The sequence below is a fragment of the Aedes aegypti genome, chromosome 3 (assembly GCF_002204515.2).
Source record: "Aedes aegypti strain LVP_AGWG chromosome 3, AaegL5.0 Primary Assembly, whole genome shotgun sequence".
NCBI lineage: Eukaryota > Metazoa > Arthropoda > Insecta > Diptera > Culicidae > Aedes > Aedes aegypti.
In genome coordinates, this window is record NC_035109.1 from 174,551,347 (window position 1) to 174,576,856 (window position 25,510).

At 37.7% G+C, this 25,510-nt stretch overlaps 1 protein-coding gene across 3 annotated transcripts in view; it reads left to right on the forward strand.

The window, feature by feature from the left end:
* Positions 1–25,510, forward strand: part of LOC5567150 (serine proteinase stubble) — a 544,997-nt gene that overhangs the window by 323,969 nt on the left and 195,518 nt on the right. For 2 of the 3 annotated variants that reach the window (XM_021853116.1, XM_021853117.1), the window contains exon 5: positions 17,650–17,673. The gene's annotated coding sequence lies outside the window, so the exon portion shown is untranslated. Of the gene's footprint in view, positions 1–13,012; positions 13,249–17,649; positions 17,674–25,510 lie in introns of those variants that run through there. The other variant, XM_001651529.2, reaches the window with a different exon arrangement.

A 25,510-nucleotide genomic window follows, 5' to 3' on the forward strand; every position in this document is an offset into this window, starting at 1 on the left:
AGCAAAGTTGTAGGTTTTAGCCAGATCTACAACTTTTTCATATCAAATCTTATGGAGAAATGTGAAACAAAAAATGTAGAGCTTATAATACATTTTACTATTAGTTAATACAACATTATTCAAGTAGTAGCAATATAATTGTTCTTTAATTCTATCAATAATTCTAACATGTACATTTTTTGATAACCTTGGCTTCTTCAATAATATTAGATTATTCCACCATTTCCACAGTTCTGTACCCTAGGACACTATTGTATTTATTCAGTCACAATAATAGCAGTCACAATGAAGAAACATTTAAAGTTTCATAAGTTGGCACCATTTCATATTTTAAATTATATGTGAATTATATCACTGAGTATTGATAAAACAATAATAAAATTATAATACCATACAAAGTTTACAACAGCAAGTATATGAAAGCGACTACTGATATACTAGCTTAATGGTTTAAACTAATAAATATAAGGTGACCTACATCAGAATCGTATTATCATTTCTTCATATTTTGTTTCACATTTCCCTAAAACGTGGTGTATGGAAAACTTGTAGATCTAGTTAAATTCTACAACTTTGCTGAAGACAGCACGCCGTTAACTTTAAAATCTTGTAAGTTACAAGCCAATTTTGATTTTTTAAGTGTATTTTTGAACTGAATTTTCTCAATTTGCAAAAATTACAAATTTCAATCTACGGGTTATAAAAGAATGTTGTATTGTACAAAGAATTTTGTTATTTCATATCGAGAACAGATGTTACGATGTACGAATCCTTTGTACAAGTTTACGAGCTTTGGTGAAACCGCGATGCTTTTAAAAAACGTTGTAAAGAACTGCGTTTTTAGAAGTTTCATTGTTTTGTATGGACAAATTATTTCGACGCAGGGTTTTTTATATCGTTTTTTTTTTAATAACGCGTGTTTTTATGGTACCGCGTTGAAAAAATGTATTAAAATGTCAGTGTACTGAACAATCCTAATTCAGTACGAAGCGTGTTAGTGGCTGACAAATTCAATTAATACAACAACACTAATCTACGAATTGAATAGTGTCAAGTAAAGTATTTCATCCATATTTCATATGGGTATTAGAAAAAAATACGAAAAGCTGTTTTAAGTGTACTTGTGTCCAAAGGAGATCGAATTTTACCAAACTTTTTTAAATGCTTCATAAAGCGATGTCATTAAGGCTAAGTAGCCAGTCATTCGTTTTGGCAACAATGATTATTTTAAGTTCGCATTTCAAAGTGATAAAACTCAGTCTTGATAGTTTATATTGACTTGAAGAAGTATCACTGTACGCGCTAACATGCATAAAGTATGCTGATACTTTTTGAGCTGTGTCAGTGCCAAACCAACTGAATTTCTTTGATTCGAAATCGTTAGATGAATTAGCAACAATCATCAGCGATGCATACACATTTCAATGACGGCCTACTTCGCCTTAAAAAATGGGTGCTTGTAGTGATAAATCTTGTCAAATCATGATATTGTTGAGTTACAGCCACATTATGACAAAGGGATGAAGTTTTTTCACTGTTTGGTTCCATTTGTGACAACAAGGTTAAAATTTATCTTCCAATTTTTGAGGAGAATTGAATGTGAAGGTGTCAAAAGATACATTCGATCATACTGGTGGCACCTGGTGAGTTAATATCGAGATATAATGTTCACTGAGCTTAAAATATTGGGTCTATAAAAAAGCACTTCAAACATAATACCTTTATATTTCATGTTGTATTCAGTTTATTACAAGAACTGTCCTTAAAATATGACGCTGGGCATTTACGGGTTGTTGTATGATTGAGTGTGTTCTTTTTTAACAGAGTCTAAGCTTGCTTAACATATTTATAGCTACTTGAAATAAAAAATCTAGTTGAGTATGAAACTAAATCCTTTTTCATAAGTCTTTCCATTTTTTCTATTTTCAAGTTTAAACGTTAAAAATGACGAATCACTGAAAGAATGCAAGGACAACATTCCCGTAATTAGGAATGCTCGCCACATTTTTTCCATTGCTTGTAAAACTGGATTGTCGGATTCGCTTCCACGGTTGACCATCCATTTGATTCCGTTCAGCTGTTTATTTGCAAATAAAAAACAGTTGGGACAAACAACGAACCGCCTGGGTGGCGATGATCCGGCTGGCTGTTGTTTGGCGAGTGGCATCACACGATGTTATTATATAATCGCTATAATGACAACCTGGGAATCCAGTTCGCGAAGCAAAAAATGCTAAAACGACGACGACGACCTGATCCTGCCGCCTGGCAGCAAGAACTGTGAGAAGGAAACATCATTCAAATGGCGGTGATGGTGTCAAGAGTTTTAATTATTTTTGATGCTCTACACCATGGTTATGACAAATCATCATGGTGTAAAGTAAACGCTAGTTGCGATTAGCGTGAGAACTGTTCTGAGTAATATAGCTGTGATAATGGGTGTGAGACACCAGACACTGTTACTTGATTCCATGATTGGAGATTGTTCGTTGCATGTACTTTATTATTTTTTGAATGCTTGGTCAAACCTTTTTTCATTAATAATCTGTTTTTTGGAGTTCACCACTAATCAACGATTTATTCAACTTCCACTTTTCAAAATAAAATGCCCATCAAATAGCCTTTTGAAGCCAATTGGCCGAATTTTACTTGAAAAGCCACATGGGCTTCGTGCCACGAAGCGTGGGTTCGATTACCCCTCCAGTAGGTAAAAACTTTATATGTTTGTCTGGAATCTTAAAATTTCTTCAAAAATGCTCAAGGTTATTTATCTTTATATCTAATATTTAATGGAACAAAATAAGGAATATAAATTTAAAATCGTAAGCTACATCACGTCAAACTTTAAATCACGGAGGTACTCTTATGGACTCATTTTACCGGAATCCGTAAATTTCACTGTAATCTCGTAGCTGAACAGTTCGGAAAAATAAAACACCATAGTTTCGTCGAAATTTTACAAATTTTGGTGAATGTTTACAGAGTACTGTTAAAGTTAACCGTACTCCGTTAAATTATTTAACCGAACTGTTCAGGAGTTGAGTTTTCACATGAATCCGTAAAATAAATTAAGTGTGATAAAAAATGATGATGCCGATAGAGGAAGTGCTCATAGATACTAAATAAAGAAGCATACATTGCTACTTAAAGTTTTTACAAAACAAGCCAATCGCAACTATACAGGACTGCTCCCATATTTTTTCTTGAAATTCGGTTATCAGCAGCAAGTTAATCACCCTGCAACATATTGCGTAACACCACCAACGACGTCTAGGAAAGTACGCTAATCACGATGAGTTTCATCTGTAATGCGATTATTTCATGCCTGGCAATGCATGACAGAGGGCCTAGAGCCTGCAACCGATGCTGTAAGTAAAGTGTATCAAAGCAGTGCCGTAACAAAATCACGTTCGCTTCGCTTTCCTGCCTGCCCGGCTGCTATCTTATTTCTTCCATCATCTTCGATGCGCTCAAAAAGACGTCCCTCTCATTCTCCACTACTGACTGGTTCCAATAAAAGTTTCTGCTATTTGTTGTAACCCGCGCAGTAATTGCACGGTGTTATGACGATTCCCCCCCACATACACACACATCTTCCCTTGTAAATGTTAAGACTCTTCCTTGCCGCAACGATACTTTATGGCACTTGGGCGGCTTTGATATGGCTTCGGTAACGGAACAGATCACCCATTAGAGTTGACCGTTGCACAACATGCCGACGATTGTGTTCCTCTGTGTTACATTGTAGTTCTGGGCATGGGTGTAGCGATAATGGAACATAAAGGTGGGGGCGTTGTCCCCCACTATCCGACAGAAAATACATTCAACAAATCTAGATTGTTACAGTCGACTCTCCGCATCTCGATGTCTCTCCCTATGTCGGTGATTTTTGGGTCCCTCATTCTGCATACATTTTTACTCTCTATGTCTCGATATCCTCCTTATCTCGATATCTCTCTATCTCGATGTGATTTTCGTTCCTAACTTTCTCTCCGTATGTCGATATGCCTATTATCAAAGGTTACTAGACTAAATTTCAGAGATTCAGAACAATTTGCAAAGACGAAATGACACCTGTTTGTTTTTAATTTTCCTGGTAACGTAGTGATTTTCAATCTAGTATTTGTTAAAAATGTGTTCTATGTCTTGATCTGTCCATATCTCGATGGTCCCTTCGATATCGAGATATGGAGAGGCGACTGTAAAAAGAATAATATTTTGTTAATGTTTTGCAATTCTTCTAGGGGTCATCCATTAATTACGTAAGAGTTTATGGAGAAAGGAGGGGGGTCGAGATTTCTTATGCGTTATAAAAACTATTCATGATTTCCATACAAACAATCTTACTATGAGGAAGGGGGTTTGATAATCGCCAAAAAATGCTTTTCGTAATTAAAGAACTTCTTTGAAAATTCTTTCAAAAAATCATATTTGTAGGTCAATTTTCCTAATGTTGAATGACTAAAAACCTCGCATATTGTTGAACAGTCCGTGTATGCCTTATGGCGTGTTCAACAGTTAGCGAGCAATTTACAAATTATCCTATTTCTATATGAACTATAAAGATATATTTCCAAAAACTTGATCTGAAGGTTATCTGAAGGCTTTTTCGGAATAATTCAAGCATTTCATATAAAATGTTTTATACAAAATGCAAGGAAATTATTAAATGATTCAGAATATCTCCTCAAAATAGCTCTGAAAAGCTTGAAAACAATAGAATTTCAGTATACTTGGAATAATGTATCACTTACACCCCTTAGCGTTTGAGCCCTTAAATTATTCTCTTATATCTTTAAGGAAGAATTCTGCTAACATCATGAATTCCCCTTAAAATCCTAAGTTTAAATCCATTGTCAAACAAAATCTCCAAAATATTCAAATGAATGCAACCTGTAACTGTAAAATATTTGTCCAGTCTTTTGAAGATTATTTCAATAAATAATAATGATTTCATGTGAAATACCTTAATATGCCGAGAACAAAAAACCACAACTTAAGATAATATCGATAAGAATCTTACCCGACCAGTGGATTATAACAGAGTGGTGATTGATTTTGTTCCTCAGTAGGTACGTTTTTTCTTACAAAATTTGTTATAATTTTGGCTGATTAGTAGTTAAAATAACAAAAATTATAATAATTTTTCTCTACAATATACTTGATTCTAACAAAATATATTATATTTGAAACAAAATTAAATTCATGCAAAACAATATATAATCCATTGAGTTATTTCCCATACCTGAATTAAAAAAAATGTTATTTCCATTTAGTTCCGAATTTCTGTTAGATTACTTATAACATACTGTGTTTAAATTATAATTCACACTACAACAAAATTCGAATATGCCTTGGTATTATAACTGATTTTGTTTCAATTAAGTTATAGTTTAGTATAGACCATCTCAGATTTTTTCCAACAAAAATTAATCAAAATTTGTTATTTGTATTAAATTTCGATATAATTGTGATACAATTTTGCATAATCCAGTGGTTGGGTGAAGCAATTCTTCTTTAACAATTTTTGAATTTGTGAAAGCTTTCACTTGAAAATTGTATAGAAATTTTCCGAATGTTGTTTAAAAGTTCCATTAAGCTTTTTAAGATATTTGAAGCTTCCTTACACTGCTCATAACAGCGTATATGCCAGATTTGCATTTTTGCTCGAAATAATTCGATCAAATAATTACATTTTTGTTAAACAACTAGAAAAAAATGCACTGAGAATTAATTTATTGTTATTTTTTAAGTAATGATACTCTTCATACAGATGAAGAACAATCGCTTCAAATGTTGTTTATTCAATAACCATTAGGGTGGCTCAAAAAATAGTTTTTGTCCAACACCTGTCATTTTACATCAGGTCGAATTGAATGAGTGTCCTCCTAAAATTTGTGCTGGGTAATTGGGTGAAAACTGACTGCATAAGCCTTTCAAAGATATTTCAAGATTTTTTTTTCCAAAATTTGTCTTGAATATTGTTTGGAACTTTCCTAGAAATTTTCCAGGATTTTTTTGGCATTATAATTAGGAAGATAATTGCAAAGGAATTTATAGGGGGATATATTTTAATATTTTCCCAGACGTACCTTTTCTGAATTCTTCCAAAAATTGATCATTTTATTTCATTGGTTCCTACAGGTATTTCCCCTGGGAAATACTTTAAATTCCATCAGAGTTTTTTTTTCAAAAGTCTTAGCTAAGATTTTAATTGAAGTTTTCTTTGAAAAGAAGCTCATCTAGACATTATTATAAAATTTATTTTGTTTTAAGTTGCCATTTAAAGCATCGCTTTGCAAAACAATCCAAAAATTTAATCAAAAAGTTTGCCTCCAAGTGCTTTTTCAAGACGTTAGATTGATTTTTCTTTGGTTTATACCAACACATTCACAAAATTTGTTGCAGGAATTTCCAATCAAAACTATTTTCAAATTTTATTCTTCATTGATCACATGGGTCTTCTGAAATTACTATACAGAATTCATCTTTATTTAATTTAATTGCATGAGAATTCAATCATGAAAGATGTTTCTTAACAACTACCGATCATCTTTTGGATGGAATTTGAAAGCCATTCATGCAAAACTCTTATCGGCACAAAATGTCAAAAAACAAATCGTCGAATGCCAAAACATCGATAGTGACAAAAACTTGAAAGCAGTCAAGTTGCAACATCGATTTTTTAATCATTTCCAGGTATTTTTTACATCTTATCCGATTATACATGCTATGAGAATCGTTTGGCACGTGAATTGATGTTTCGTTCGAAAGTGAGTCAATTTTAAAAGAAATTTTCGTTTCCTTCCAATTCTCTGCTTTCGGCGTTTCAACATTCGTCGTTTTGGCATCAAGTGTTCTTGAACCATGCTTTATAAAAGAAACATTTTTTTTGTCAATAAATTAGAGTTGGAATATTTTTTGGAGGAGCTTTGATAGTTATGTAGGGTCTCTTGTATTGTAATTGAAAGAAGTTTAGTGATCTTGGAGATGTATCTATATTATTGGAATAGTTACCGGTGTAAATTCTTGAGGAACATAAAGAAAAATCCTTAAAAGAGTATCTAAATGAACGCATAAAAAAACTTTTCTCATATGTATCTCTGGGCTGAGGTTTATAAAAAAACTCAGATGCATCAGTTTCTTACGAAAAAGATCCGATTCATTACAAAATCTCATATGAATTAACTGAAGTAATATACAAAACAATATTTTTGGGGTACCTCAAGTCAAGTAATTGAGTAATCCTTTCGAATACTTGGACGGATTTTTGGAGGAGTCCTCTGGAAAACTCTTTGCAGGATGCCTGCAGACATAATATCTGGGGCTTAAGGACAAAATGTCGATAGACAAAATGTCGAAAGACAAAATGTAGAATGTCAAAACGTCGAATGGGACAAAATGCCGGAAGGGCAAAACGTCGAAATTTTTATTCTTTTCACGAACTTTTCGATGTTTTGGCATTTCGACGTTTTGTTCTTGATCTGCTAAACAGCTTTGCTGAAGACACCAACCTTTTAGCTGATAAGGGTCTTGGGATACAGGCAATTGAAGAAAATTTGTTACTAGCACCATCTAGCGGATAAATTCTCAATTAGATTGTTCACCTTCAGATAACCAGTATTCTGAATATCTTTGCCCTAGACACCAATCCTCTAGCTGATGAGGATCTTGAGATAGTGAAGATTTAAGATTTATTTTTACCAGCGCCAACTATTGCATGAATTTTCAATCAGATTCTTTACCGCCAGATAGCCCTTGATCTGCTGAACAGCTTTGTCGAAGGCATCAACCTTCTAGGTAATAAGGATTTTGAGATACAGATGATTGAGTAAAATGTGTTACTAGCACCACCTAGCGGATGAATTCTCAATCAGGTTATTCATCGCCAGATAGTCCTTGATCTGTATTCAACTTTGTCGAAGACACCAACCTTTGGATTTTGAGATATTCGCTTGAGGCCAATTTTGGACCTCTCGTGCCCACGCTTTTTCCGTTACCTAGCAAAAGAGGAGAGGTCAGAAGAGATTGTAAGACTAATTAGCCGCATTTTTTTAAAATTTATTTCAAACTAGTGGTACAGAGTTTGGTCTTGCCATCAAGCAGGCTATTGTAATCTCCGATACAAAATAACACATTAGTCCTCTTCTATAGGGGACGGGTCTGGTGTAGTGGTTAGAACACACGCCTCTCACATTTTTATTTATATAGATTAATTAAAGGGTTAAATTGCACTTCGGGCTCTACATTGCCAACTGTAATAGTAAGGGGTGGGACATTTCGCAAGCGGACGTTTAGCATAAGAACGTTTGACACAATGACATAATGAGCGAATGTGGTACACGGTAAAAAAATAAGCACCATAACAACAATTGCTCTGCTTTTGAATTTGAACTACTGTTTAATCTTGTCAATTTCAGAGAAAAAGTTTTTGATTTCATCGTTGCATGTTTCGATTCGAAATTGAAAAAAGTTAAAACATACGTTTCTACCCGTCCTAGATTTGATCCTTCAATCATCGGAATGCAAGACTTGTGACTTACCTCGACACTAACGTGTATATGTTAGATGGGGAGCAGGTCGTTAGACCGAATGCCTAATGCTTTTAGGCCGATAAGGTTGTTAGTCCAAACGTGTCGTTAGGCCGAAATAAAATATTGAAAAGTGGTACCCATACAAAACCATAATGTGGGTGATGGGTTCAAATTCTTCCGGTCAAGAATTTTATTAATTTGGTATAATTCAGTAGTGGTATAATTTGTGCTATACATCATTCTATGTGAATCAATTCACTCGCATAAAATGCTTGAAAAGGCTACAAACATACCAAAGTGGACGACTTTTTCAGACTTTCCGTGGTCAGCAATATGATGCCAGAAAATTTCGGAGAAAATAAAAAAAAGTAGCCACCCAGTCTCGAACACGCGACCTACGGATTCCGAATCGAATAATTAACCGCTTAAACACCAAGCGATTATTTGCCAATATGAATGCATGTTTCCTATACAGCGATACTTGCTTTGTCATTACAATGTCGTTTTCGTTTTTAAGAACTGCTCCGACCCAATACTTATGTAAACAAACCAACGTCAGGCAAATTGCAGTTCGGGTGAACCTGATTTGGGTTGGGGTTGAAACTGTGATTCAGAATGGGTTTCACGTGTTCCAACCTAGGTTCCAAAAAGAAATGGGCATAAGTAGCCCATCGTCAAAAATATCAAGCTTAAATGGAAAGTTTTGGCTAAGTTACTGTGATTCCATTCCATTGTATGCTGGATATACGATCTGTAAGTTTATGCAACTTGGCACGATCTATGATTATTCTATGTACGACATGGTTTGTTGTCAACAAATATGTCAACATTTATTCATTTTTTTGCATATTGTTCGACTCTGATTTTAGATGTACGAATATGTGATTTTTACCGCACATTGTTATACGTGGTTCACTGGGTGTGTAGAAAAAAAAGAAGATAATCAAAAATAGGATGTTTCGAAAGAACAGCTAGCATATGGAAGAAGGAAAAATATACCATGAAAGTTTTACCAACGAATTTTACACATCACTAATTACCAGTTTGTATTAGAGACGCATACATGATTGGTCAGTCTTTTATTATAGTACAGCCAAACCTTTCTTTGCGCTCACTTTTTTCACGCTTCCTCTTTTTGCGCGCCCTCCATTTACGCTCCAAACTCCAACTTACGCTCGAAATTCCAAATGATGCTCCTTCTTTTTACGCTCCAAAAATTTCATTTACGCTCCTGCCTGATAACTAACCAATATAGTAGCATATTTTTGGAACGGGACCGATGAGTAAATGCCGGAAATCGATGTCTGATGCCATTTTGGAATCCAAGATGGCGACTTCCGGTTTGGGAAAATCACTTGAAACCCACTAAATATTGGTATTTTTTGGAACGAGACCGACGGGTAGATAACAGACGTCGATGTCCGACGCCATTTTGAATCCAAGATGGCGACTTCCGGTTTGGGAAAATCACTTGAAACCCACTAAAAATGGGTATTTTTGAAACAGGACCGATGAGTAGGTCATGACGGAAATCAATGTCCGACGCCATTTTGAATCCATTTTGAATTAAATCTTAAATTCCAAAATGGCGTCGGACATCGATTTCCGTTATCTACCCATCGGTCCCGTTTCAAAAATACCCATATTTAGAGGGTTTCAAGTGATTTTCACAAACCGGAAGTCGTAATCTTGGATTCAAAATGGCGTCGGACATCGATTTCCGTCATCTACCCATCGGTTATTGATACCCTTGAGAAGCACCACAGATAAACCCCACCTCTTCGCAAAACTTCTCGAGAAAAAACGAAAAGCTTTATTACGCCTCAAATTCTTTTTACGCTCAAAATTCTAACAAGTTTTTGATAAAAAAAATCTGAACTATTGCCTATTGAGAAATTCCTTGACAAAATCTTGGAGAAATGCGTTTTTACTCTGATATGGTTTAAATTTACTCTTCCCAGATATTGTTGATATGGTAGATAATCAAAGCATTCCTATCGCCAAATTAATTCTAGAATTAATCTAGAATATGCAAGATGTCCATGTTGGGTAGTTGAGATTATGAATGCAAATCAGAATACAAAAAAAACGCGCCGTTTCCGAAGTTGTATACATCATAGACTGCGAGAAAATCTATTCTTGGTTGATAATAAGCAGTAATCGCCGTATTCACTATCACAGATCGCCGCAAACATATTTTTGATTTGCTTCACCATCAGACAGGAGAGCTGATGTTGAATTAAGGACAAATTTATTTGGATTTACATCAAACTGCGGTGGGAGCGGATGAAATTTGTTCTATATTTTGTGATCTATTTTTTTAGAACTGTTATACAATTGGACCAAAAAAATGGAGCACCGGTGAAAACGACCTTACGCTCCCTCTTTTTACGCTCCGAATTCCAACTTACGCTCCCTTCTTTTGCGCTCCGATTCTTTTTGCGCTCCCCCAGTTAGAGGCGTAAAATGAGGTTTGGCTGTATATTCAACATTTTTGCCCGCAAAACAATATACCGCACTATATCACATACTATTAGGGGTAATGGCTAATTCGTGGTAGTGGCGTTCAGGTTAACAACCGATTCGGTGTAGTAACCTATTCGGTTAATGGTTATATGGTCGGCGTTAAGTCAGAGGGGACCAAGTACAAAACTTGGGCAGGCATTGCAGAATTCGCTCTCATTTGAGTATGAAGCACGATCAAAGCAAGCAAACAAAAACATCCCATCAGTTGCGGTCCACGATCGTCATTGTATCGTAAGGTGTAACAAGTCTGATAAATGGAAGCAGCGAGCGAGAGCCCCAAAGAAAGAGCGATGATAAAATCCATTTTTCTCGCTTGTTTACCGTTGGGGTAGGTGTTTTTTCTTTACTGGCACGATAAACAATCCAAGAACTTCCAATAGCAATAGTTTCCCCCAGGCTTGGAGCATGTTTAGAGGGGTTTTATCATGCACTACTATCCCCCCAATCTGATCAAAGTTGTAGCAGTATACGATAAACAGTCTCTCATAATGTGCAGCATGTTATGATAGTTACAGAGAGCGATACGTGAGAGATTCTCTCAATTTTCTCAGGATTCAATCCCTGAACTTGGGAAAATTGGATTATTCTTTCATTAGTTGCGAAATTACCTTACCTCCGTTTCACTTTGTTTAGATTTGAAGAATGCTGTAAACTGCAAGAGATATTAACAAATTTACTTTGGATGATCAATAAAAAACGATAAAAGTGTGCGGTCAGAGTGGACCAAGTGCTTATTACCATAATAGCGAAAATGGTAGAAATTTATAAATATTACTCAATTCGATGCATTTGATTTTGATTTTCGACCATTAACCATGTTTGGATGGGTGGCCAGAAATTGCAACAATTTCTGTGCAGACAGAGCGGATCAAGTGTTGAAAAGCAATAAACTGATTTGTTATTGCATTTTTTGAGTCAACTTCAGTGTCCGATATAAGCTTATGGTAGTTCCATGGTGTATGTATAGAATGTGCTAGAACCCGCTTATTGAACCAGTATATTTCGGTCAGAAGTCAAGATTTTCACTTGGTCCACTCTGACTGAGCACATATTTGAATATTTCTGGTCTTCAAAGCCCTGACCCTGCAAAACCTCAATTTTCGAGCTATCGTAATGCCACTAATTTCGGTATTTAGGTTATGGATTATTGAAGAATTTACTATACTGGTGTCGAATGGCCTTGATAATTTGATTATCTTAGATATATGAACCCAGTTTGACCATGCAAGCATTAAATGATTGTTATTTTCCTAGAAATTGTTCAGTCAGAGTGAACCAAGTACACATAGTCCATCAAAAAATCGTTTTATCGGAGGTTTTGATTATGATTTTTCATATTGTTCACATTATATTGTTTGAAAGCAACACAAAGATGTGTAGAAATATTGAAACAAAATTCATACGACTTCAAAAATTACAGAGCATTAGACTTCAAACCCATTTTTCTTAAAACATGAAAAATGTCACTTGGGCCACTTTGACTTAACGCTGACCATATGCAGTCATGCTGATCTGGAGCTTATTATTACTTAGGTAACCACACAACCACACAAAAAAAGGGAATCGAAAGCTACGAATATCAACATTTTATGAGAAGTTGTTAAACAGTGTCTTCGAGCTCATTCGCCTTACCCAGATAAAATCTGGCTACGCCCATGTTTCTGTGTAACATACGGTGGCGTGTGGCAACGATGCAGCTATGCAGTTCCACAAGATAATATTGTGGGCAAGTCTACGTTGTTGGATGCGTTGCGTTGGTTTGATTCGTTAAAACAATTGGAATTAGGCAGAAGAGCAAATAGGAGCTGTGGTCTCGGTCGGTGACCACCTCCTTTGCGAATGTGGCTGGTTGGCGTTAGATGATCTAATTTTTTCTCCGAAGCAACACTTCTGTATAGATATGTAGTTCTGACACATGACGACGCCAGTGCTAGATTATTACTGTTACCGGTAATGACAGCTGCTGGTCCGTTGAGACGGTGGCCGTCAGTAATTAAACGTGAGTCGATTGAGTCGCCCATAACTTGGACACACTTGTGGTCTGGTGAAGCGTCTACAGTGAGCTTGTATGCTGGAATTAACGATGATAAGTGACTTAGTGTTCCAAGGCAACAATGTTGCTCCACGGTGGATCCTTGGTTGTGCAACTCTGGCGACCACACTGCAATAATCACAGCTTTGGTTGCTGGTACGGTTGTTCATATGGCTTTTTTGTTGTGGTTTTTTATGATGTCCAGACATTCAGACGGGCCCGTTTGATATAATGAGAGCAGGGAAGGAAACAGTTGCTAGCAGACAAATAGTGAAAAATGTTCCTGTTATGTGTGTGATTCAATGATTTTATTAGGTCATTAGGAATGTTAGATGTGCCCGTTCTTCGTTGATATGTGCAGTGCAATTAGTGTTGCAATGTTCTATTTTATCCACGATGGAACGCAATGCTTTGATTGAAAGTAAAAATAAAAGAGATGGTGAATGACTTCAATTCGTTTGCGGTGGTGATTGTGGATGGTTATGATATTCGTCGATCTTCATACCGAATTGATGACAAATAGTTAAAAAAATAGCAGGTTTTCTGAATTCAAACGTTTCTTGTAGGCATCTTTAGCAAAATGATTGATATTGAGAACATGTATATTTTGATTGAGTATTGATAAGTTTCATCACATATTTCAGTTCTGACAACTGCAAGCGAAGAAAAACATCGCATCTGTATCTATCCATGGTCGGCAATGATTCGCAAGTTGTAACAAGCTTGATAAATAGCAGCAATAAACAAGAGCCCGAAAGAGAGAGCGATCATAAAATCCATATCTCTCGTCTCTTACCATTGGGGATAGATATTTTACTTTAATGACATGATAAACCAGTCCCAAACATCATATGGCAATAGTGCCCACCGGGTTTGGAGCTTGTTAGATAGGTTTTTATCATGAAGTGTTATCCACCCGATATAATCAGAGCTGTAGCAGAAGACGATAAACAAACTGTCATGATGTTTTGCGGATTATGATTGTTACAGAGAACGATAAGTGAGATATATTGTCAATTTTCCCAAAATTAAATCCCTAGGTATGATCATAGTGGTTCGCATATTATCACATATAAAACCTTCAATTATTTCAGATTTCGACACATTGTTAATGTTTTAATGTCGAGATCTAGCCGAAAACAAATTATTATATGTACTATTATGTATTATTGTGGCAGCTTTGGAACTTCAAAACTGGTACACACCACTCATGTAAACTTTTGAAGTCTTATCGCATATGATCTAATCTCAAGTTGGGTAAAGGGTAAAACTTGAAATATTGGTCGAAATTGTACTCTTTGATCAAGCATCGATTCGTACCTCTTATCAAAGGCCCTATTACTATGCCATCTTAACTTCAGAAACATAGACCATCAACAGCAAAAAAATCTCCAGCAATCTACAAAGCATGCAAACCAATCATGCTTCCGATGATTCCGCTCGAGTCATGAAGTGAAATTATGATTCCATCACACAGGTCAGATTCTGTAACCAGTGAACATCAATTGCAAGTTACAAGAACAGAACGTCTTCTGATGGAGATGATAGCTACTTTAGCATAGCTACTCTCTTTTCTTCGGTCTTAGATAATTGCACCGATAGATTCTACTGATGCGTGTCTTCTAGCAAACATTCTAGCAGAATAGGCAGACAGCCCCAAGGAGATAATGATAGCAGATCAACAACGCCTCTGCCATAGATCCGTTACGTGCGAGAGGAAATTGCTGACCATCCTCCCTCTGGACCCTCTGGGCAACGAGGCAAATTTCGATTTCACAGACACCGCCTGCATAACTACTGAAATGGATAGCGCGCGTGAGGACGAGTGAAAGTTAAGACCCCAGTCCCGTCAGGCGGATGCTGCCTTGTTTTATGGCTGCTGTATAACTATGAATAATTGGAAGGTTCACCTGGCTAACGGAATATGTTCTGTGCGAGAAGTATGCTTTCGCTGAGTGGCATGTATATCTTTTGATAAAACAATCCAATAAAGTCAGTTATCTTCACTTAAAAGCTTGAACACCGGTGTTCAGCTGATAAGGACGGTCGCTCTTGACCCAAAGGCCGGACAACGACCGACGATGGCCCAAATGACTTCTGCCTCATGGAGAGCTAGGGCGTACATAATTGCGGGCCTGTTGATAGATCAAGTAACGGGTTTGGCCACTTATATAACGACAATTTGTCGATTAAACAATATTCATCAATCATTGTGGCAGATTGTGGCTCACATCAAGCGTGTGGCAGGCTGTGGCGTTAGTGCGTGGTTGGAGATCATTCATGTCGAGAGTGGACGCGATAGATAACTGCGCTAACTTACATTTACGAGGAAACTTTCCTGTTTGCTTAGAAATCATCAGTGCCACCAGGTTTATTCAACTAATAGCTGTAATTGAACTAATTGATTCAAAATTCATTTGGGGTAATATTTTCTCACACTTGCCTTGATATATAAGTCATTATGAAAGTATTATTTTTCTTTTTGTTTCTTGAGTTACGTTCCAACTAGGTCTGAGCCTGCTTCTGAGCATGATGTTGTTATGAGCACTTCTACATGCAACAACTGAGAGCTTTCATTGCCAATCCACCAATTTTGTATGTACATAAAATGGACAAGATACTCTACTCCAAATTGTGAAAGTGCTTATAATGACATCATGCTGAGTAGCAAGTTCTATCCCATTTAGGACGTAACACCACGAAGAAGAAGAAAAGGAGAAAAAGAAAGAAAAATATTTCATGGGATATCGAGAAGATTTTCAACCTCTCTACCGGTGTGATTCGAACCGATGGCTCTCAACATTTGGGCCACACAAAGCATGGAAAGAAATAGAGATTGTAGGCTTATTATTAGTATACAGTTGGTCCACGTTGCTCAAAAGGATTTAATGAAAGATTCGAGTGTACTTAAAAATAATAATAACGAACAAAGAGCAGGAAAGGCTTTAGATTTAGAACATTACCCGAAACTAAATATTCCTGAATTCCATTACCCCAAATGACCCATTAGCTCAAATTCCATTACCCTTAATAGACCATTACCCCTAATGATCAGTTGCCATCTTTGATTGAGAACACGTTCTCGGCAACAACAGGGTGTCAACTGGGTGTATACAATTAATATTGATATTGGCTTTCAACGTTCAGAATGGATATTCTCTTCTTCATTCATCTTTATATAATTCTTTAATTACATTGATAATGACCATTGAAGTTGTCAACATTTTATTTGGAATATACCATAACAGTCGCCTCTCCACATCTCGATATCGAAGGGACCATCGAGATAGGGAGAGATCGAGACATAGAACAAATTTTTAACGAATAGGTACTAGATTGAAAATCACTCCGTTACCAGGAAAATTAAAAACAAACAGATGTCATTTCGTCTTCGCGAACTGTTTCGAATCTCTAAAATCTAGTCTAGTAACCTTTGATAATGGGCATATCGACATACGGAGAGAAAATTGGGAACGAAAATCACATCGAGATAGGGAGATATCGAGATAAGGAGGATATCGAGATATGGAGAGTGAAAATGTACGCAGACTGAAGGGACCGAAAAAATCATCGACATAGGGAGAGATTTCGAGATGTAGAACATCGAGATGTGGAGAGTCGACTGTATTTCCAACATTGGCAGTTTTTCTAATTATGTTGCTATTTATTCATAGGAATTAGGTATACTGTCGTACTACGCATATTTCTCCCGCTGTTTATAAGCTTTAACATGGGACATGGGACAAGTAGGCGTAGAAGGACTATAAGTATAGCTGCTTATCTTTTCATCAGGGATTTTACCTTTATAGGCTGTTACTATACAAAAGACAATTTACACCGTCTTCAAAGGTTGCACAGACTGAAACTAGGCAACGGACAACACGAAACACTCAGTAGCCCAGTGATGAATTTTTCGTTTGACGAAAAGTTTCCACCAACTGGAGCGGGAATCGAACCCACACATCATGGCACAATGAGCCTAAACGACTGACGCCGCTAACCGCATGGCCACGAAACCCACTATTATTGGTATAAAGCTGTTAACCATTTGTTCAGGATCATTACGTTCGCTGAATCATTGGCTGTTCCTACGATCTATGCTATTCTTACAATCTATGCTAGTTTGGTTGGATGTTCAAAATTAAACTATTAATAGTATTACTTTTTTATCGGTGATTTTCCTACTTTACGCCTGTAGATGTTCTTTATCCTTTCATGACGTGATAAAATCAAATAATGTGTTGATAACAGATGGTTTTAGCTATTCGAAATTATGGGTCAGTCGGGGTAATGGGTCATTCGGGGGGATGTCATTCGTGGTAATATCATTAGGTAAGGGATTATTCGGCGTGATGGGATTCGGAGTAATGAAATTCAGTGAAATGGCTTTCAGAGTAATGACATGGGCATATACGAACTAGGTATACCAACGCTAGACATATTCTACCGGTTCTGTTAGAATTTTGCAAACAAGAATTTTGTATTTTGTTTTAGTTTTAAATTTATAGGAAAAATACCAAAAAAATTTAAGTGTTTTCTTTTTCTTTTTCTTTACAGATACCTTTGAATTGTTCAGATCAGGTAAGATTGAAAAATAATGTTTTTTGCATCACTTGTCATAATTACCCCTAAGACTCGTGATGTAAAAATCATCATTTTGCACCTAACTTCGTAAACTACTGCTACTTTATAATTTGTCTATCTATGCTCATATATCAAGGTAACAACTATGAACTGTACGAGCAATAATGCTCACGTTAAATCTATTCTATACCCATGCTACGGTAGTCGCATAATTTTTATTCATTTTAATAGTTAACATCTAAGCAGATAACACTGAATTCACACGCCACAATACTCGGTTCGTGGCCGCATCTCTCCATCCTAAGTTCTGCCCCACGCTTGACAAATCTATGCGCACTTGATCCGCCCACCTAGCTCGCTGTGCTCCACGCCTTCTCGTACCTACCGGATCCAAAGCGAACACAATTTTTGTAGGGTTGTTGTCCGGCATTTTTGCAACATGCCCTGCCCATCGTATCCTTCCAGCTTTGGACCCCTAATGGATACTGAGTTCGCATTAGAGTTGGTCGAGCTCGTGGTTCATCTTTCGCCGCCACGAACCATTTTCCTGCACACCACCGGTGCCGTTCTAAGCACCCGGCATTTGAAGTCTCCAAGTGTTTAATGGTCTTCCTCGATCATCGTCCACGTTTCATGCCGATAGTCAGTCGGTCTTATGAGCGTTTTGTACATTGTACATTTGGTGAGGGTGTGAATGGGGTCGTCCATTAATTACGCAAGGGATTTGGGGGGGGGCTTTGAGATTTCTAACGCGCCATACAATTTATTTTTAGTTTTCATACAAAAAATCTTATCATGGGGGGGGGGGGGGTTGAAAATGGCCAAAATTGTCTTACGTAATTAAAGGAAAGCCCCAATCTTTTTTGATCGCAGCTTATTGTGAAGGCTTGACTTCCACTGATGATGCGCCTCTGTATTTTACGGCTAACGTTATTATCAGCCGTCAGCAAGGATCCAAGGTAGACGAACTTGTCGACCACCTCGAACGTATGCCCGTCTATCGTCACACTGCTACCTAGGCGAGCCCTGTTGCGCTCGGCTCCACCTACTAGCATGTACTTTGTCTTGGATGCATGCACCAGCAGTCCAACTTTAGTTGCCTCGCGTTTCAAGCTTGTGTACATGTCTGCCACCTTTTCAAATGTTCGGCGGACAATGTCCATATCTTCCGCGAAGCAAACAAGTTGACTGGATCTCATGAACATCGTACTTCTGCTGTTCAGCCCGGCTCTCCGCTTAACACCTTCTAGCCCAATATTGAACAACAGGCACGAAAGTTTATCACTTTGTCGTAGTCCCCGGCGGGATTCAAACGAACTGGAAGGTTCGCCTGAAACATTTACACAATTTTTGAAATCTTCTATCGTTGCCCTTGTTAGTCTCATGAGCTTTCCTGGAATGCTGTTCTCGTCCATGATTTTCCATAGCTCTACGCGGTAGATACTATCGTATGTCGCCTTGAAATCGATGAAAAGGTGATGCGTTGGTATTCCCTAGTATTCACGACATTTTTGAAGGAAGCCGGCCTGATGACTTTACACGAACTCGTTTACTACAGGTGACAGTCGACGGAAGTTCTAAAAATCTAACTTATCGCCCTTCTTGCAGATTGGTATCCCTTCCTTGCACTCCTCCGTTAGCTGTTCTGTTTCCCAGATTGTGTTAATCAGACGATGTAGAAAAATTGCTTGTCTCTCAGGGCCCATCTTAATGATTTCAGCTCCAATATCGTCCTTACCAGCAACTTTATGTTTCTTGAATTAGTCGTAAGCCGGTGAGCGCTGAACTTTCCAATAGTCGGTCTGAATTTCTCCTCCTGGCCAACCTGAGCGTTAAGATCTCCTATGATGATTTTGGGGTCATGGCTTGGGCAGCTGTCGTTCATCGCGTTCGAGCTGCGCGTAAAAAACGTCTTTATCATCATCAGTGCTTCCGGAGTGAGGGCTGTGCACGTTTATTATGCTAAAGTTGAAGAACCGGCCTTTGAGCCTTAACTTGCACATTCTCTCATTGATCGGCCACCACCCGATCATCACTATAAAAGCCGTTCCCAGCTCGTGTGTGTTGCGGCAGCTCTTATAGATGGTATGGTTACCTCTAAACCAGGCCTGCCCAACCTTTTTGAACCGCGGGAAAAATCACATAAACAATTTTGTGTCGCGGGCCACATTAAAAAAAAAAGCTCAAATATTCGCATGGAGTCTGACAAATGTAAATAAATGAAATTCATTAAATCTGACAAAATCAGTGAATGAAGTAAATTGCATTTGAAGAAATCGGGAAACAGATAATTGATGCTAATCATTCTGCTGGACATCGTGAGAGTTTCTTTCAAAACTATATAATAATCTAGTGCAGAATATTTTGAAGCATCATCCCCCAACATTTTGGGATTCTGTGCGAATAATGCCTAGAATTTTATAAAAATTATACTCTCAATTTTGTCAGACTCGAACCCAAAATGTGCTCAAATCCTGATCAAGCTTTTACGAAAATCCGAAACGATTTTACAAGAATAGTGTTTAGGATTCCTTCAGAATCTCTCTCAAAAATCATTTTGAAATGTAACCTTGAACTCTTTAAGAGTACTAAAAAGTATTTTAAAAGTAAGCTTTATTTTATTATAAATTCGCTAAAGGTCATAACAAAATGTTATTTAGTGGTATATTGTAATCTTGCCCAAGATTTTAGAAAATTATGTATTGAATTCATTGTAAATCCTGGTTTAAAGTCTATGGAATCCTGGGGAAAATCCTATGAGAATCTTGTTATCCATGAAAGTCGTGTCAGTATTCTTAAAATTTTCTCTTCAAGATTTTGTAAAAAGGCTGTCTTTTAATAATCCTGTCAATGAATCTGCGTGAATAACGCCCGGGTGTTGGTAAAATTTATTTCCAGGATTCTGTGAGAATATTAGCCTATGATTCAGTGCAATTATGTATGAAAACTTAACCTCTTGTCCGTAAGTTTTGTCCAGGCTGCATTTTTTTTTTAATGCCGATGGAAATCATGGTAGAAACATTGTTGAAAAACACAGTATTTGAGATTTAGAATTTGAATCATTCATAAAATTAAGTATCTAAGAAGATATTAAGGAAACAATATATTAATTTAAAAATAAATTTAAAATCAAATATTTCTGGCATGTTCTTATGAGAAGAATCTTTGAACCTCCGCGGACCGTACGTTGGGCAGCCCTGCTCTAAACGTTCGCACCATTGATCCCTTCCAACACACTTCCTGCAACGCTACGATGCCGAATCCGCGGTCCTTCAGCCCGTCGGCGATTATGCGTGTGCTCCCGATGAAGTTGAGAGATTTACAGTTCCACGTACCGAGCTTCCAATCGCTAGTCTCTTTACGTCGCTGTGGTCTTCGCCGATTGTCCCGGTTCGTATTCTCTCGTTGATTATTCGTTGCTTGTTTTTTTTTACGGCTGGCTTGCAGGGCCTGACACCAACCCCCTAGATTTCCGGAGGACCATTCCCCCTAAATGTTTGGAGGACCATAGTGCGCAGTTTAGCTTAGAGTCCTTCTCTGGCACTCGGACGATGATCAGCCGCCCCTGACATGGGGAGCAGACGCTGTTTTTAGCCGCTCCTAACATGGAGTACAGACGCTACAGGTTTGCTGCCAAAGCAAACCCCCCTTCCCTGTCAGCATACGACCAAAATTCCCACCGGGGTTGGTTACCAGATCTTCCCTAAGGTTACTCCTACCCCAACCAGTACCACGAGAAGGTTGGGATAAGAGTAGGAGTTGCTGGGCAAGAGGCTAAGGACCACACAAGTTTCGCGAGGTACCAATGGTACGCCATGCCCAGCCATTTACCAACCATTTGTTAGATTTTTTTTAGAAGATATGAGGCATGGTTTACAGATTTTATCGGCTGAAATGCCTCAATAGAACTAAAGCTATCCAAGAAGATGAAAAAGTGGCCTGCATGGGCATGTTGAAGATTATTCCCAATGCGAAGTAGTTGATTGCTACTAATTCAGCAAGATAAACCATGCAAGGCTCCTGAAGTATTTTGTAGGAGGAAGAGTGTTCATTGAAAACACCGAGTTCATTGAATCAATTGACCCGTCAGAGGTGTATCACTTGTAGAAACGACATTCTGATACTTTTCGTCGAAAACTGGAGTATATTTATATTCCTAATATGATGCTTTAATTTAGGTAGAACGTTTGGAATAAGGCTTATAATTTGATTTTCTTATTTTAGAGAAGAGAAGTTGTTGAAGAAAGTTATTTTTAAGTGCCCCATAGAATCAAACTGCTCACAGAGAAAGCCATATCACCTATTTGGCAAACGGCATTCATCGGACCGCTTTCATTGGCCGCTTCAAACCATTTCATTCATCAATACGTTTCAAGACGACTACTAGTTCACGGCTGTTCCCATATTTGGGAAAAAAGATTGCCATTTGTCGAAGGCACCGCCTTTCCTCGTTCCGTTCAGCGTCATCATCAACTGGTTAATTAACGCATTGGGTCGTCTTGAAATTTCATTTCTGTTTATACTTTTTTCGCCTCATCCGGCCTTAAGTGTCCAGCGACACCGGCCATCTAATGCTTTGCCTCTCCCAAACGAAACCGGTAATGTGGCACAGAGCAATATCGCCTGGCAGAGTACTAAGGGGAGAAATTACGTCAAAACGTTTCACTTTCATAGAACGAAACCGGATTCGGTTTAAGTAATGTTTTATATTACAGTATAAGCTGCCAGGATCATTTGCGCAAAGACGGTGGTCGTCGATGGTAATGAAGCTACCGAAGTTAGTGTGCCCACACGGTGTGAGCTGAAACTTTTATTAGAGAAAAAATAGTACCAATTCTTCATCCACCATTTAGAAGATATAATCCTAACATCCTCTCCATAAATTTGAAAAATTTTCATCGATGGAAATGATAGTTATAGTGATTTGATGAGTTGGACCATTTTCGCTTTGAAGACATATAGTTGACACAATTACAACTTGCAGTGGTTTCTATATTTAATAGCATAGCATATTTATACTCGTACGTTAAATCAAAAAAAATCTATCACCAAAAAATCAAATTCACAAAGAGAATGCTAGGATAGCACATCTTTCGAATAATAGGCGCAAAATTCATTATCGCATTTCTTCCGTTAATACCGTTTTTAGACACACCGTTGCCTCCGGTTGAAGTCTATGAGAAACCGGCGAGACAGAATCCAAATGAAACGAAAGCCTTTTAATTGGAGGTTTTTTTCCTCCTGCTGGTGGAAACGAATGCATGCTTTATCTTATTGCCAACTACCGGTGAAGATTTGCCACTCTCGCTGTCGCTCTGTTCAACATTTCTTATTGGGTTATTGTTGCCAGGTTTGCTAATTCCAGATTGTTTCTTACTTGGGGCTTTGCCGTTTTTGTCTTGGTATCTGGTGCTTTTTCTTTGCTGGAGAGACTCTATGAGGTTTGCGTGACTACTGTTGTCTTTTATTACAACTTTTTCTCTGTGTCTAACCATGGAAAGATGACAGTGTCGGTTTCTAAGCTGCTGTGGTTTGATTCGATTTTGATAGTCAGGTTGTGACACTTGGGTACTTTTACGAACAATCAAAGAAAGCTCACACACGTAGTTGATGAGGTGCCTTGGCAGATGCTAATTATGTAATAACAGGAGCATAAATTAAATATGTTGCGATAAACCTAGCATAAGTTTTATATTGCAAACTTTAATGAGAAACAAAGATTCTATAACAGATAGAGCAGAAAGAAACAAAGATGGATCTGATATTGTTTTGGACACGTCCAAAACTGATGGGACTTTGTTTGGTAATTTTAGCGGATTTTTCGACTAAGTTCCAGAATTTATTTCTGGTAAGTTTTTAATGTACCGTTGTTTTTGCAAACATTGTCAAATAGTTCAATTTGCAAAAAAAAAGTTGATAAATTTTAGAGAAATGTCTAGTGAAATTTGTGAAGATTTCTTGGCATTATTTCCATTTAAGACGTGCTGATCTCAAACCGGACATTCTGGATTACGTTACTTATAATACCATCAGCATCATTATCAATTTTCAATACAACAATAAAAGGTAAAACTCTTATAAGGATTGCCTAAGCAAAACACATCTTTTGTTCAGAGCTCATCGGATGTGGTGACCTCGGAATGCTCGTTTCGGTATAGGATTCCTACAAGCTTCCCAACATCAAATAACTAAAACTGTATATATTGTAAGTTTTTGTCATGATATATGATGATTTAAGAATACTTTGCTCATACCGTTTTGTCTTAAGTTCCAAACATGACTCATATTTTGAACTTTGACGATTTAAGAGATTAAAACTAATGTTTTCAAAATTTCTTAGTATAGAAGACTTAAAGTGATGAAATGTTTAAGAATTAATTGAAAAGTCACGGTTTAAACTTGAGTGCTCAGAATATTGATCAGGTTTGGAATTTGAGATAATAAGGTATTTGAAAAATAATATCAATCAGTTTCAACAGGGAACTCTCAAAGCATTTTCCAGCTAAAACATAAATATTAGATCTGTGACACAGAACAAGTGGTACAAATAACATCAAGAGACAAAAAAAAACTGTCGATTGAATACGATATCATTTGCATAAATCATAAGTTTTGTATGGAATTTAGACATATCGAATCATGAACAATATGAACAGTTTGATCTTGCTTGTTTGCATACATTACATTCATACAGTGATAGCAGTGCCTATTAGGGTTGCAAAATGGTGAGTCGACAACCAGGAAGGAGCGTCCAACATAGCTCTGGTCCTCACAAGCCCCTACTTCATGCTTCCACGGGTCTATCGATGACAAAAACCGCTAGCTACTAGGTAGCGTACTTAGCTAGTAGTGCTACCTAGGCACTGTTGTCCTTCCTGCATTTCCTAAGCGAAAATGTCCATCTGACCAGGGGCTCAAGCATGGTCTACCTAGGATGTGGGGGGGCTGAACCCAGCAGCGGACTCTGTTGAATCTCTACAAAAAAAAAACACACATATCTAGAAGTAGCCCTGAATAAGCAACCTGGCAGCGTTTTCAAAGTGCCTCAGCTCTCTGGAGTGTCAACCGGCACATTAGGATGGATGCCAGTAAAATCCTGATTATGATATACTGGTCACAGCGCAGAATAATGGACAGACATGGATTACGAATTGGTTATGTCGACTAACAGTCGTGTGCTGTCAGTGTACTCTACTGTTCCCTGAGTAAGGAAGGGTGACACCAACATGAAACGGCGAATAGGACTGCCTCCGTCCTGATAAAACCTTGTACTTTCAAAACTCGTCACCAACCTCGGTGAGTAGTAGACTCAGATGTAACATTCCTGGCTTACGCCGATCCGGCTCTGAACACAACTCCCTTGAAGGATTGGGTCAACCCTAGCATGGCCTCCCTGCTGGCATAAACAACGATGGGATCACAAGAGGCGACTATATACAATCGACCCAATCGATTTGGATGGAGAATCTAGTGGAGGAAACGAAGACGCAATAGTATTCGCAAGGAACGGAAAGATGCAGAGTTCGCCAGTGATACCACAGACTGGTATCAGACAGCACTAGCAGATGTAGAACACCGAGTGAGTCACCAAGAAACCAGCGGCATGCAGGCTTCCTGAATCAAATGTTCACACCTAAGTCGGGGAGTAGCACTGTTTAAGACGACCGGCAGCATAAGAAGTCGGAAGGTCAATGAACTCAATGAGTTCGTCAATACAAAAAACAATGTCCCCCTCAGGATCAAGCAGCTAGTCACGAGCATCAAGTCCGCCGTTACAGCCGCAGAACGCGGACAGAAGGAATTTCGGATTGAAGCGGAAGAAGACGAAAAGGCA